Source organism: Bolinopsis microptera, chromosome 7, assembly GCF_026151205.1.
Source record: "Bolinopsis microptera isolate Bmic1 chromosome 7, MBARI_Bmic_1.0, whole genome shotgun sequence".
Classification (NCBI taxonomy): Eukaryota; Metazoa; Ctenophora; class Tentaculata; order Lobata; family Bolinopsidae; genus Bolinopsis; species Bolinopsis microptera.
The window spans coordinates 15,342,455-15,357,067 of NC_087078.1; the positions used below are offsets into that span (position 1 = coordinate 15,342,455).

General features: G+C 37.8%; 1 protein-coding gene across 1 annotated transcript in view; it reads left to right on the top strand.

Moving 5' to 3' along the window:
* Window positions 1-14,613, top strand: part of LOC134818419 (kynurenine 3-monooxygenase-like) — a 927,626-nt gene that overhangs the window by 245,992 nt on the left and 667,021 nt on the right. The window lies entirely within an intron of this gene.

Consider the following 14,613-nt stretch of genomic DNA (forward strand, 5'->3'; position numbering starts at 1 on the left):
GGGAAATCCATTTACATCACGATGTCAGAAGGGCTGTTGCAAAAGAATTTGGTCAACTGGTTGGCAAGTTATGTGGATCAGAACTGCCACGCCCCCAGGAACTGTGCGGGGCTCACCCCTGGGGCCTAACAGCCCTTTTCAGTTATCATCGTGGTTGAGCCCTAATCCAAAAAATAAATTTAAATTTATAAAAATAACCCTTTTTCCCTGTCAACCCTTAAAAAAAGCATATCATCAAGTATTTTATATTTTTTTTCAGTACATCCTCACCCTCACCCCAAATTTCATTTGATTGCTACCACGATCGTTTTTTAAAAAGAAATGATCTGATTGGTCGAAAAGGGTTATCTTCTTAAGTTTTTAAGGGGAATGTGAACATTCTTTAAATATCAAGCATTTTTCTTTTATCATCCCCCTTTTTTTCCCTAACACTTTTTTCAATTCCAAACAAAACGGTGCACATTTTTTTTTAAAAATTATAAAAGGGCTTTTGGTAAATCAGCATCAAGAACGTTTCCTCAGTCAAAGTTCAGTGAAAACATTTAATTTCGAAAACTTCACAAAAAAAATAAATTTAGAAAAAAAATCACCAAAAAAAAAATTTCCCCAAACCAAAACAATTTCAACATCCCAAATAAAAACGACTTAATTACCCTTTAGGTAAACCCATTTTTCATACTGTAACCCCAAAAAATTTCGGATAAGGGCACTATATTGTTTTTTTTCCCCCCCCCCCCCATTTTAAAAATTTTTTAGAAAAATTTTTTTAAAACAAATAAGTAGATAAGATCAGATCCCGATTCGTGCTTACAGGCCCTCCGGTTCTCGTGAAAGAATCTGATTTGAATTTTGGGATAGATATTTTTTTACGTTATTTAAAAAATTTATACTTTTTTTAAAACCCTCTTTTCCCTCCAAAAGGATAAGATTTTAACTTTAAATGGCGCGAATGGAAATGTTATGATACTTCTGGCCCTTTAAAATCAAATAAAAGGGGGTGCGTAGCGGCTGGTGTTTTTTTCCCAAAAAACATCCGCAGCTGTTTTGGTGCCAAAAAAAACGCCCCCACGTCAAATTTTTTAAAGGGAAATTTAGGTTGTAAAAAAGTGTTGTAAAAGTCTTTTTCCCTGGATTTTCCCGGCCCTTATATAAAATTTACGAGGGGATACAATAAGCTTAATTGCGCTATTTTACCCCATACGTAAAAAATAGTCGATGAAATTTTTTTGGGGGACGTTTTTGCCCAAATAAAGACCCCCCGGGAAATTCAAACGGGAGGTGAAATTTGGGTTTTTTCCAATCCTGTCGTAAAAACGGAAAAGAAACTTTTAAAAAAGGTCGACCTCCCCCTCAACTTAAATATTTTCCAAAAATTTAGATCCCTTTTCAAAAATTTTGGGATAACTACGAGAAGATATAGAAATATATGAAAAGGATGATGTTTTGGTGTTTTAACAAAAACAAAAATGCCCACTAGAAAAATTGCCTAAGGGAAAAATAAACCCACATAAATTTAAATGGATTCCCCGAACCGTAAAACCAAGATCCCATCCCACATCGGGTAAAGGTGGGGGGCTTGCCATTTTTTTACACAAACGTGTAGATGACTCTGAAAAAAATTGTATTTTAAAACCCCAAACCCCTAAACCCCCTCAAATACTAGCGGCGAATTTCAATTTATCAAGATCCACCAGTGTAAAGGTATAAAAAGAAAAAGGAAAATTTGGGAAAAGGGTTTATCGCTCTCCCGCTAGAAAACGGAACCTTTTCTTAAAATTTTTAAAAGTACGTTCCAAACCTGGGAAGACACTCTCCCCCAAACTTTGACGTTACATGGAGTTTTAATCAAAATTTATAAAGGGCACGGTAGAAAAACGGGCCCTTGCCCCAAAAGCTTTAAAGGATATCCCAGGAACCGTGAAAAATAGCCCTAAAGGGTGTCAAGACTCAAGATACTGAAAAAATTTATTCCTTTTTAAAGGGGGGTTTTTGACACCATTTGGGGGGCCCAAATTTTGGGGTTTAAAAATCATTATTCCTCGGCCTTTTTTTTAAATTTTTTCATGCTGTTTTTGGAGGTTATTAAAGAAATTTGGGAACACCCAAAAAAAGTTTCAGTGTATATTTTTTTAATTTTTTTGCGGGAAAATTTGGGGTTAAAGTCGATGCCGTGGGTCAGTAAAATGGCACAGATTTTATATATTTTATGTCCCCGCTTTATATTTAAAAAAGATTGCACCCCTCTTACGGTTTCACCCAAAATTGTATCACGTCCCAACTGCATAAAAAGACACCCCCCCCCAGGGCTTATTGACATATCTACAAAAAACAATCTTGAAGTTTCCCAAAGCTGAAGTATTAACGACAGACCCTGTCGGATCACTTACCCGATTTTTAAAAAAATTTAAATTTTGGGATTAATCCAAAAACCCAGCAGTTCCCGCTCCGCTTTTTTAAAATAAAATCCAAAAAAAAAACCCAACTTAGTAGTTTTAATGGGGCCCCCAACCATAAATTTAGGTTTTAATAATGGAAGAAAATTGGTCTGTAAACAAAACAAATCCCCCTGTGCAAAACCAGCATTTTTGTTTGGGTTTAAATTCGGTTTAAAAACAGGATTTATAAGCTCCCTACCCAAACAAAAAGACAGTCCGAGCGCGGGGAACAAAATGACCGTTGAACCCCAAAACCTTTGGATATCCCCTGGCTTAAAGAAGCTATAAAACCGAAAAAATTTCGGGCCCATATCATGATTTTTTTAAAGGGAAACCCCGGGTTGATGGGAAAACCAAAGAAAAATTGCCCCGTTTAAAAAAAGTTTTCCCACCAAACACGTTGACAAACCCAAAAAAAACTTACACTAAAAAAAATTTCCCTTTTGAAAAAACACAAAGAAAATTTAAAAACCCCAGGGGCAGTGTTTTAAGGATTTCTAAATGGAAACCGAAAAAACCCTACATCGAAAAAACTGTCGGACAAAAAAGGACAAGTCAGCACTCCGGCAGCAGGGAAAAAGGCCAAAAAAAATTTAATAAATCACTTCTCAAACATGCTCCAAAAATTAAAAATTAAAATTAGTAGGGGGAAAACCACTTTCGTCCTGGGGGGGGCCCCCGGGGGACCCCCCCGAAACCCTTTCCCAAATAGTATCTCCCAAAAAACCAGTCCCAACCCCCCCGAAGTTCAAGACGTTTTTAAACCTATTAAAGAAAAAAGCTATTTTGACCCCCAAAATCCAACCCTCAAAAATTGCCAACAGCTGTCAAAAATTTTACCCTTTTTGGCCCACGTTTTTAAACCCGCTCTTTCGAACAAGGGGTCTTTCCCAACCCTTAAAAAAAGGGGCAAAAGTAGTTCCGTACATAAAGGTGGTTTCAAAAAACTGACATAAAAAAATTACGACCGATATTTACTTGCCCTTTCTCAAAACCCTACGAAAAGTTATGCACAATCGAGTCTTTTTTTTTTGGGGATACCTACAATATTCTTTGTAAAAAAACAATAGGGCCTTCCCCCCCGGTAGGTTTTGGTGAACATGCATTCTTAATGTTTAAAGACAGAATTCCCCAATTCAATGTCTAAAAAAGGTTATTTTGGGGCCTCCTCTTGTTTTACTTTAGCAAACCCTTTGCCCTTGTGGATCACCCATCCCTCCTGAAAAAAGCCAAAGCAAAAGGGATAAGGGTTAGTTTTTTTAAAGGGGGTTTAAATCTTTATCTTATGAACAAAAAACCATTTTTGAATCAATTTGGGATTCGGAATCTCACCCCCAAATCCAATTATTTAGGGGTGAAACCCCAAGGGGTTTTTTTTTGGGGGACCTCCCCTTTTTTAATCTACAAAAACGATCTTCTCAAATATCGGGTTTTTAGCTAATTTTCATGAAAGCAGATGTTGCAACATTTCCTAACGGGAAAAAATTAAAAACGAGGTTTATGATAAGCCAAAATTCTTAGCAAAGCCCTTAGTTTAAATGGGGTAGATAAAAAGGGAAATTAGCTCTAAATTTTAAAAAAAAAACAAATTTATAGGGATCTTTTTTTAAAAAAAGAAACCTCATTTTTTGGGCGGTGTGAAATTTTCCCGGGTGTCACAATCAAAAGGAAAAACGGGAAGCCCGTTTTTTGGTTTAAAATGATAAAAAAATGAACTGGCCCGCAAATATTTCGCCATAAAAATGAAAAGGGGCCCGATACAGGGAGCCATGTACAAACTTAAAAAATTTTCCCTTGGAAGCCTTTTAAAAATAAAATCCCAGTTTGTGCAGTTCCCCTTTAAAATTTACTGTTTCCCTCGTCGGGGTTTTGTTCCCAAACCCCAATAGAAACATTTTTTGTTAAACAAAAAAAATGGGTCTTAGAGCAATACCCCAAAGGTTTTTTAATTACGGGTTACAAAGATGGTCACCACCAGAAAGTACCAAGTCTGGTTTCTTTGTACAAAAAATTTTTGGGACATTTCCCAAAGGTACCCTGTGAAAACGCTTTAGTTTTTAACATAAGCAAAAAAATTTCCCCAAGGGTCGGGGCCCTCCTTATAAAAACAAAAAAAAAATTAAAAAAAACCAAATCCCTAACAGTGCCAAAAATATTTAACGTCGCCGACCCGGGGATTGAGTCTTACAACTTTATGGTCAGATAAATTACGGTAAACCCCCTTACAAAAATTTAAAGTTTTCCAAAGGTCCACTATTGGGAAAAAAACAAAATATAGTGTCGCGCAACTTTTGCCAAGTCTATTAAAATTTAACATTAAAAAAGGGCATAAAAAACTTTGCTCGGGATCAACAAAACGGGGGGCATTGCAGACAAATGGCCTAATTTTATGTTATACCTTTAACGGGAAAAGGGAAAAAATCAGAGCGCAACATCAACCGTAATGAAATAATAACTCTGGCCCCATAAGCAAGCCATCACAGAACCCCTTTTTACTGAACCCCATCTCAGTTACACTCCCATCAATTCGCCACCCAAAAAAACGGCTTAAAGTTGGGGAATGTTAACAGTCTTTAAAATTTTTAAAAAAATTTTGGAATAGCTAGTTTGAGTGCTAGCCCCTTTTTTCCCCTCTAACAACTCTAAAAAGCATATTAATTTATGATAATTTCAACTTTTTATGTGCTCAGTTTTTTTGTTTCGAAAAGCTTTTTATAACATTTTAATCTTTTTAAATGAGATCTTTCCCCTTGTAGGAGTTTTGGTTTGAATTGATAACATTATTTATATATTTTTTTTGGTTTAAACATTGGTGGTACTTGGGGCCGGCCCCCAAAAAAAAAAAATGACATAAAGCAATAACTCCGGGAAAATTATGTTTTTTTAGGTTTAAATTTTCAAATAAAGTTAGTCTTTTAAAAATTTTATTGAATTTCCCCAATTTTTTGGGCCAAAATCTATAAAATTTTGGGGTTACACATGCCCAGATAGGGGCATGGGGTTTTTGGGCTAATAACCCCGTTATTTTTAGCAAATCTGGATGAAAATTCAAAAACGAGTTCAGGGGGAACCCCCTTGTAATACCATAGTAAATTTGTTTTTGCCCCGTCAAAAACCTATTGGGTTCGGGGCCCTAATTACAGGTTCTTTGTCCGAAAACTTTTTTGGATTTAAATAAGTATTTTTGCTTCAGATTTCCCAGGTCGTTTCCATGGCGTAACTTAGGGCCCCGCAGCCCCCGCTGTGCGGGGGGGCCCCGAAAAAGGGGGGCGAAAATTTTTCCTGAATTTTAGGGGCCCCTTTTATGAAAAAAAGCCTTTTTTTGTGTATTTCCCCGTCCAATTTAGCGTTCGGCCGACGCGGAAAAAAAAAATTTGGGGTACCCTTTTTTTGCTTCGGGGGGCAAAAAGCTTTTGGGGGGCGAGGAAAAAATACCCCACCTTCTTTTTTTTTTTTTTTTTTTTTTTTAGGGACAAAAAATTTTAGGGGGGCGTTTTGGGCCAAATGAGCCCGGGGGGCGCCAAAAAGGGAAAGTTTCGCCATGGTCAGCCCTTGGCCCTAGCCCAGGTTGCCCCCCAAAATTAAAAATTTAAAATTTGTTTTAAAATGAGGGGGGGTTCTTAATTTCCCAAAAGGCACAGTACAGAAGAATTTTGGCCGGGAAAATCATGAAAAGTTTAATCGTTTCAATTAAATCCCGGCCCCCCCTTGTACCTCTTTTAAACTTTTCCCATTTCCCAGAAACAGATGTGCTTTTTTGGGAAATTAAAGGGTTTTTATCAAAATTCGGGCCAATCAACCCTTTCATTGGTGTGCCAAAAGGTTTTGGGCAATCTTTGGGAAAATTAGTAATTTGAACAGCATGCACTATGGAGGGAGCACGAAAGGTCTTGCTACAAAACCCAAAAATAAACAAAGCATTTTTTTAAGTTTGCCAGTCTCGGCCCAGCGCAAACACGGCATGCAAAGGACCGGGGCCGGCCGGCGCGCTTGGTATTCCGGGAATGGCACTAAAATTTAATATTAAATGAGGGCCCTGCGCGTTTCAGGGTTCTTTAAAAAAAAAACACCGACTACGGGAAAATGCTTTAAACCCGGGAAACAAATCATGCCCGATCTGGAAGCAAACCCTTTTCATGAAAATTTAATTTCGTCGGTTACTTAATAAGGGGTTTTTTGCGAGATCACTTTTTTACGCATAGAGCTAAAATATTTTCCAAAAGGCCCCGCAATTAGGAAGATTCTTTGATTAGGGGCCAGGAAAACCTGGGCCACTTTCCGGGAAAAACTAGGGCACGCCCTTTATTCATTAAATTTTAAAAAAATGTATACCAGTTTTTAGAAACTTCATATTACAGTATCAAACGTTAAATTTTTGTTAATCTTTTGGAAAATTTCACAAGGGTTTTCAGAAAGTTTTTTCGGAATAAAGGTATTTGAAAAAATATATAAAAACAAAGGGTTTTTAAAATAATGGGTAAAGATTATAATTTTTTATTGTATTTTTCGTCCTGTCTATTTAGATATAATAATGTCAAACTTTCCCTTGCATGTCAGCGAAGGGCCCCCAAATTATTCTTCAAACTTTTCCCTTTTCAAACCTTTTCGCCACGACAAACAACTTTTTCCCGAGGAAAAAAATTAAAACCTGTTTTAAAACATGTCGCTTCTTTTTGTGAAAGTTGGGGAAATTTTGGCACATAAACTGTTTTTGAAAAGTTTAAATTCTGTGCACGCCCCCATTTGATGGGGGTTTGCCCCGACACGGGGACCCTTGTTTTTCCTTGAAGGCTTTGGCTTTTGTATCAACCCGGGCGTGGGCGTTTTGGAGCCTTGGCAGCTGCAGACGAGACAGATTTTCTTTTGTTTTGGGGGTTTGGTTTTTATTGGGGGTTGTTACTTTAAGGGGTGGGGGTGTATAGGGTGGGGGGAGAAAGGTGGCATAGAAAATGGGGGGGTACTGTGCGGGGGGTGGGTATTCCCTGCGTTGCGTCCCGTGGTCCCTGGTGAAAAAAAAATGAATAAAATGGGTGATTTTAAAACGTAATTTATCATAGATACAGGTTTCCCTTTGCTTTAGATGCGCTAGTACTATTTATTTTTTAACCCTTTATAAGAATTTTTTAAAATACGATCGTTGCTCCGGGCGTGTAATGAGCTTTTATGTTAAAGGTGGTGATTTTTAAAGAAGGGAAACCCTTTAAAAGGGGAACGTTTGATTTGGGCAATTTTGCCATTTTTTGATCCTGGGTTTATAATCAAGGTATATATAAGTAATTAAAAACTTCGGGGTAATAACGAAGTTAAAAATTTTTCAAATCTGAAAAGTGTTTAAAGTCTTTCCCTGTAAAACAAAATTTTAAAAAATTGGGGGGGTTCACCCGGGGGGTTTGGGGGGGGGGAAAGTGGGGGGGTTTATGTACAAGTTTGTAAAGGGGTTGGGTAAAGGATACGGGGCGAAGGGCCCCAAAAAGTTTTCTTTCAAAATACTTTCCAAAAATATCTGGGGGAAACCCGCCAAAAGGAAAACCCCCAGAATCGGAAAAGGTTACCCTTGGGAAAATTTTCAAAGTTAAAAACGCGGTACCCAGAGCCCCGGGGGGTCCCCAAAAACCCGCCGTGGGCTCGGCTTTTGAACACTTTCCGTTTTACATTCGACCCCCGCAGGGAAACCTTTGGCTCGAAAATCGTTTAAAGGGTTCTCGAGTCTTGCTGCTTGGCCCCGTCCGGTTTGGGGGACCGAATTTGTGGATGCACTCAGGAAGCTGCCCCGCACTGCTCGGGGGTGGGGGGGGAAACTGGGACGTGTTTCCCCGGGAAAGAGGGAGGTGGGGGGGGCGGTGTGGGGCGGGGTTTCTTCTTTCCCCAATGTGCCGCTCTACCCTTTTTCGTTCTTTATAAAATGGTGATTGGGTTTTTCCTCTTTGATGGTAACATTTGTTGGTTTTTTACCAAATCCAGTAAACTTGCTCCTCTGCACTCCGTCCCCCTTTAGGTGAGTGGTTTTTGGGGGAAGCCCTTTTGGGCGGGTTTTTAGGTGTGGGGGTTTTTGGTAATTTTTTAAGAAAGTGGCCGGATAGAATAAAATTTGGGAGGGTCCAGAATGAATGTTAACTGGAAACAACTTTGCTGCAGAACGGGAAAAATTTTCCCCCCCTCGAATTTTTCTCCCAGTTGAGTTTTGGGTATATTTTATCTTTTCCCCCAGCCCCAACCCCCATTGTCTTGATTCAGCTTGACCTAGCGCGATGGGGCTAGGTGCGACACCCGCAAGAAATTGAAGGGAATGTTTTTTTTGTTTTTAATTTTTTACTTTTAAGTAATGGGTTTATAATAAAATCCATCTCGGGAAGGAATATTAAACCCAATTTAAATTTAGACTTCAGGGGTCTTTGTGGGTTGGGGGGAAAAGGTAGATTGTTTTTTTATACAAGTTTTAATTTAAAGGTGCTTTTTGTAAAAAACAGGCACTTAAAGACAATTTGTATATCTGGAAAAGCGGCTCGAAAAAGTTTAAAGCGTGCCAAGATTCTGACATGGGGGTGAAAGAGTGGGGGCTAGGGGCGGGGGAAAAATGTGCTGATGTAAAAAGTTAGCCTTTTATTTGCCCTGTAAAACCCATATTACATAGCATTATTTGAATATTTAAAAAGCCACAAATTCTTGACCCTTCTAATTTATTATACAAAGTGAGATTGTTTGTGAGCCTTATTTTTCCTTAAATTTTGTCTATCGCCAAGTCTTCAACTTTTTAAAATATATTTACTCACACTCAGTATCCCCTTTGCTTATGAAAACAGGGCTAGGTTGAGTCTGTGACTGTAATGAAACTCCCTTTGTGCCAAAATATTACGAAAAGTTTTAAAGACGTGCGGTTTGGGTTTCAGGGGGGGCCCACACCCCAGATTAAAGGGGAAAAGGGGGGTTTCAAAAACATTTTCTCGGGAATACCCTGTTTAAAATGAAATGGTTTTTGGGGTCGGAAAATTTACCCGGAAATTTTTGATTTTAAATTTTTGAGGGATTTAAAGAGGCAAGAAGGGGGATGTGAACAGTTTAAAAAAAAAAATTGGGGGGGGTGGACAGGGCAGCGTGCCTTTCAGATTTTTTAAGATGTCATCATACCGCTTTAAAAGACGAAGGGGCCCCGTGCTGCAGATTTTAATGTGTATCATACCGCTTTAATGAGACTTACGAAGTTATATAAAATTCTAGTACGTAAAGTATTCATTAACATGTAGGTTTCAGGGTGGCTCAGGGTTAAAGCGGGTATAAATGATTTTCCACCCCAATTACCCCCTTTTTTCACCGCCTGTAACCCCTTTCTTTCAAACTCCCTTGTTTCCCTTTTCTGGGACCCCCTTTTTACACCCCCTGGTATGAAATTTGAAACTGTGTAATTTAAATTTTCTTAATTATGTAATTTTTGTAATTATGAATTAATTATGTAATTTTGATTTCAGGATTCAAATTAAAAAAAGGGTTTTATAATGGGCAGTTTTAAAAAAAAAAAAGATGTTTTTTTATTAAAAAATTACAAGGGAAAAAATAGAAGATGCCTGTTCCTTTCAATTGGGTTTTTTCGCGAAATGAACATTGAAAATCCTGACGCCCAAAAACAAAGTTTAATTTATAGTTTAAAATTTTATATTTTTCCCTTTTATATTAAGAAAAAAAACTGTTTTAAAAATGCAACGTAGGAACCAAAACTAAATGCAAATTTATGTTGCGTTTTTTAACCCCTATATCAAAATAAAAATTTACCCTGTTTGCCGTTACACCTACCAATTTTAAATCCTTCTGAAAAATCGAATGATCCCGAAAACCCCTCAAATTTCAAATAAATTTTTAGGCATGTAAGAAGAGTTTACCCTCAAGCCTAACATTTTTAAACATTTTCAAGGAAAAATGCTGATAAAAATTACGGTTTTAAAATAAAATTTTTATTTGGTTAAAACAATTAAAATTTATTAGATTATTTAAACAGACTATATATCTTTTAAATTTATATCTTCCTGGAGATATTTAAATTACAATTTTTTTGATTTAGATTTTACAAATACAAAAATTATAAATTTTAAAAAAAATAACAAAAACAATAAATAAAGTTAAAATAACCCAAAAACTGGGTTTTAAGGTCCACAAATTTCCCTTTTTGTTTTAAAAATAAGCTAAAACAACTAATTTTAATACGCTATTTAAACTAGTGAGTGGTATTTCTTAGAAGTGTTTTCCCCTTTTAAAATATGTGAGAAAAAAAAACTTGCTGGTCCCAAATTTTTTGAAAAGTATTACACGTTATCTCCCTTTCTCTCCTTTTTCCCGTACACGGCCGGTGTGGTCGATCTGGAGGGCTTCCCTGCGTCCCATTGATTCCTTGGCGAGGATGTAATGAAACTTCAGCGCCTCTCGGTGTGAACATTTTGGGGCCCCTGCGCCTAATCTCTTGCGGGCGACAAACGTCCCCCCCATTAATTTTCATCGTTTAACTCAGGGGTTTCCCTTTTGGCCCGGGTTTAAAGGCTGGGGGAGCCCCCGAAACATGAAAGGGGTCAGCTACAAAAAACCAGGGGAAGGTTTTCCTTTTCCCCCGACTCTCTCATTGCGGTTTTTATCTCCCTTTTACACCCAAGTTTATCTGCTGGGTCTTAAATTCCTGGTTTTGGTAGTGATCATCTTTTTGGGGCCAGCAAACACAGGTTTTTTTTGTTTAGCAAGACGGTGTTTGGGTGGCTGTTTCTTCCCCTTATCTGTGATTTTAAAATTTAAATAGGATCCTTGGAATCGTTCCCGTTTTCGTCCCCTTTTTACGGGCCCTTTTTTAAAAAAAAAAAACCATTAATTTTTATTGATTTGATTTTAATGGCCAAATGATTCGGGAGTGAGGGAATTTTCGGGGCCCTTTTTAACAGGAAAAAGGAGCCAAGAAAATGAGATCCCTCGTTTGCGCGGCGGCTGGGTGGGTTTCTTGGTGGTTGCTGAGTGGTCTCGGGGTTTTAAAACAGATTGTAAGGGTGATTGCGAATCTGTGGTAATTTCGGGTCTTTTGGAAAATTGGGGAATATCTCCTGTGTAAGCTCCGAGAGGAGGTCTCCTTTACTGCCGATGGGTTTTTTTTTAGTGACCGGGGTGTGTGGAGAAGTGTTTTAAGAGTGTTTTTTGAAATAAAGGTCGTTTATTAGCACTGGAAGCAGATGGAAATTTTTGCTAGGGGTTGGGGGTCATAAGTGAGTGGAGTAAAAAACATTTGAGGGGTCCGTCCTAATTTTTAGGAGGGGGAAAATTCCCCGAGATGGTTGGCTGGGGAGAGAGAAAATATTTCTTCAATTCCTGTTTTGTTTCGTTTCAGTGAGCGGGTACTTGGACTCCGCCACGCTGCGGCGCCGGGGGCTGGGGAAAAAAGGGGGAAAAGGTTGGGGGTAAAAAGTTGTCGCAGAAACTCCCCGGAACTGTAAATAGGACTAAAAAAATGGTCTCGGCTCCTCTGTTTCACCAAAAGGGAAAGGGTTTTGATCCAAAAGTTTCATCTTGGGGAGCCTAAGGCGTTTGTCAGTAAACCGGGGGTTTTTACTGCCCTGGTTGAGAGTTTCGTCAGTAAAGTTTGATGTTTAGTGCAGAGATTTTGAAATTGGGGCCAAAAAACAGTGGAAGATTGTCTTTGAAGAGTTTTACATGGGGGGAAGAAGATGATGTCAGAGTTTTGGGGGTGTTTTTAGGTTTAAAAATGTCATGATTTTGGGGAAAGGTGGAAAAAATTTATTTGGGGCCCGAAAGAAATTAGTGTGAAATGTTCCTTACGTCACAACCGCCCAAAGGTTTTAAAACTAAAAAAGCTTATTTAAATTTTTTAAAAGCGGGAAAATTTAGTAATGGGTTTGTTTTGTTTTTCCCGCTCTTTCCAGTGTTTAAAGTTAAATTCAATTTCCCTTTTACCCCTTTCGTTTAAAACGAAAAAGAAAATTCCAATTTAAAAACCTTTGGGAAAAATTTTAAAATTAATCTGATGAAATAAGCTTTTAAAACCCCAAAAAAAAACCTATCCCCCTCAAATAACCCCCCTTTACAGAAAAAATACCCTTTTAAAAATAATTTCAAAAATCCCCTCCCCTATTTTATTAAATTAACCCTACCCCCTTTCCCCCCAACCCAAATTTGTTAAACCTTTTTCCAAAAAACTCCCCAAACCCTTAAAAAAAACCCCCCCCCCCAAAATCCAAATGTTTCCCCCATTTCCCCAAATAACCCCCCAACAAACCCCCCCCCTTTAACAAAACCCCCAAATTTTCCCCCAAAAAAATTAAATTTAAAACCCCGGGGGAAAAAGGGGGCCCCCCTTTATACCCCCAAAATTTTTAAACAAAACCCCGGTTTCCCGGTTTAATTTTTAAACCAGGGCCCCGATCCCAAAAAACATGTTCTTCTTCGTTGTGAAAATTAAGCAACCTAGAAACCCCCCAAATTAATTTTTTAAAATTTCAATTACCACATTTAAATGCACCACCTTTGTCTTTAAAAGCTTTTGTTTGGGTTTTAACCTTAAACCCCCTTTAGGAAACTTTGGGTTGGTTGGGGGAATTTAAAACCCGCCCGCTTCCCCGCCACCCCCCGCCCGGGGGGCCCCCTTTGCTCTTGTTTTGGGGGGGGTTGCGGGGCGTTCCTTTATAAAATTCCCCCTTTTGGGGGTTTCCCTTTCGTTGGGCATTTTTAAATTTTGGGTTTTTTTAAGAAGGGGTTTCCCCCGAAATTTTTTAAACCCAAATTTTAAAATTTGGATATTAATTGTTTAAAATTTAATTAAAAATTCCCTTGTTTCAATTTACCAATCGCTGTTTTATGTACTCAATTTGCACTTGGGCCCAAAAGATCTATCAGGTGAAATTTAAAAATTTGTAAACAAGTCAAGCAGTTTTAAATTTTTTTTCTTTCATCGCCAAAATTTTAACCTTTTTTTTTCCCAGTAAAAGTACCAAAGGATAAGATCCGTAAAAATTTAAAAAAAATCAAAATTTTTTTAAAAATTGCGAAAAAGGGGGTAGTGAATTTCATTATTTGGGCAAAATTTTAAATGTGCAAGTAAATTTTTGACTCTTAGTAAGAATGATTTATATCAGGGCCTTTGAGAATGAGACCAAAAAACAAAAATCTTCTCAACGGTTAGAATTGGGAAATTTTGTTTAAATTGCGTAAAAAATTTTTACGCAATGGGTACCAACATATCATCGAAATAATATGGTTATTACTCAAAAATCGGGAAAATTTTTTGTGAATGAAATTTTTGCCCTTTTCGGGTTTGGGGTTTTTGTTCCCATTTTAAAGGTGTGGTTGGGGATGTGATTATTGGCATCTAAAAGTGTGGAAATGGGAGTCAAGTGATTGTGTACAATGTGGAGTCACGGATAGAAATACAAGTTGGGGTCAGTGATGTGGACCCGTTGGAGTACAATTTGGGGTGAAATATTTTTGGGCCCCAAATTTTTTTAAGGGGCCCTTTGGGTTTTTGAAGCCGGGTTTTTTGATATTTAAAATTACTATATTATTTAATAAATTTCCTTAAACACACAAAATAAACTGAATTTCTAAGTTTTCACAATAAAGTTCATTATAAACTCAAAACCAAATTGGTTTAAACCCTGTTAAATTTAAAAAATACCAATTTACTCCTTTAAATTTTACATCAAGGTAATACACGTTACCCACCTTACATAATCTTACCTTCCATTTGAAAAGTAAATAACATGAAAAGTAAGAAAATACTGATAACAGTAGCCTGCCTCTAAAATATAGAATTTAGTTGTGTGCACTTTATGTCCCGGTGACATGATGGAGCCATTAGCAGCAAAATTGCCGAGCTGTGAAGCACACCTATAAATAGATCATAAAAGTCTCTCTCTCTCCACATTTCCACGAAATATAGCCTTTAGAAACCAGTCGACGACAAGCCCCCTGCTCCATTAAGATGAGAACAATATATTTTAGAAGAAGTTAAGTCATTCGATCTTAGCGGTAAAAACTCTCGCGAGACAGGGCCCATTCACGTCATAGTGGGCAGCATTCATAGTGTTGTGTTACATGGCATTTAGCGCTCACAGTCACCCAATGGCAGCTGCAGGGAATTCAAAGAAATGCATTTATATTGTTGCGAGACGCGAGAATTGCACTGCAGTGCTCTCTCTCTCTC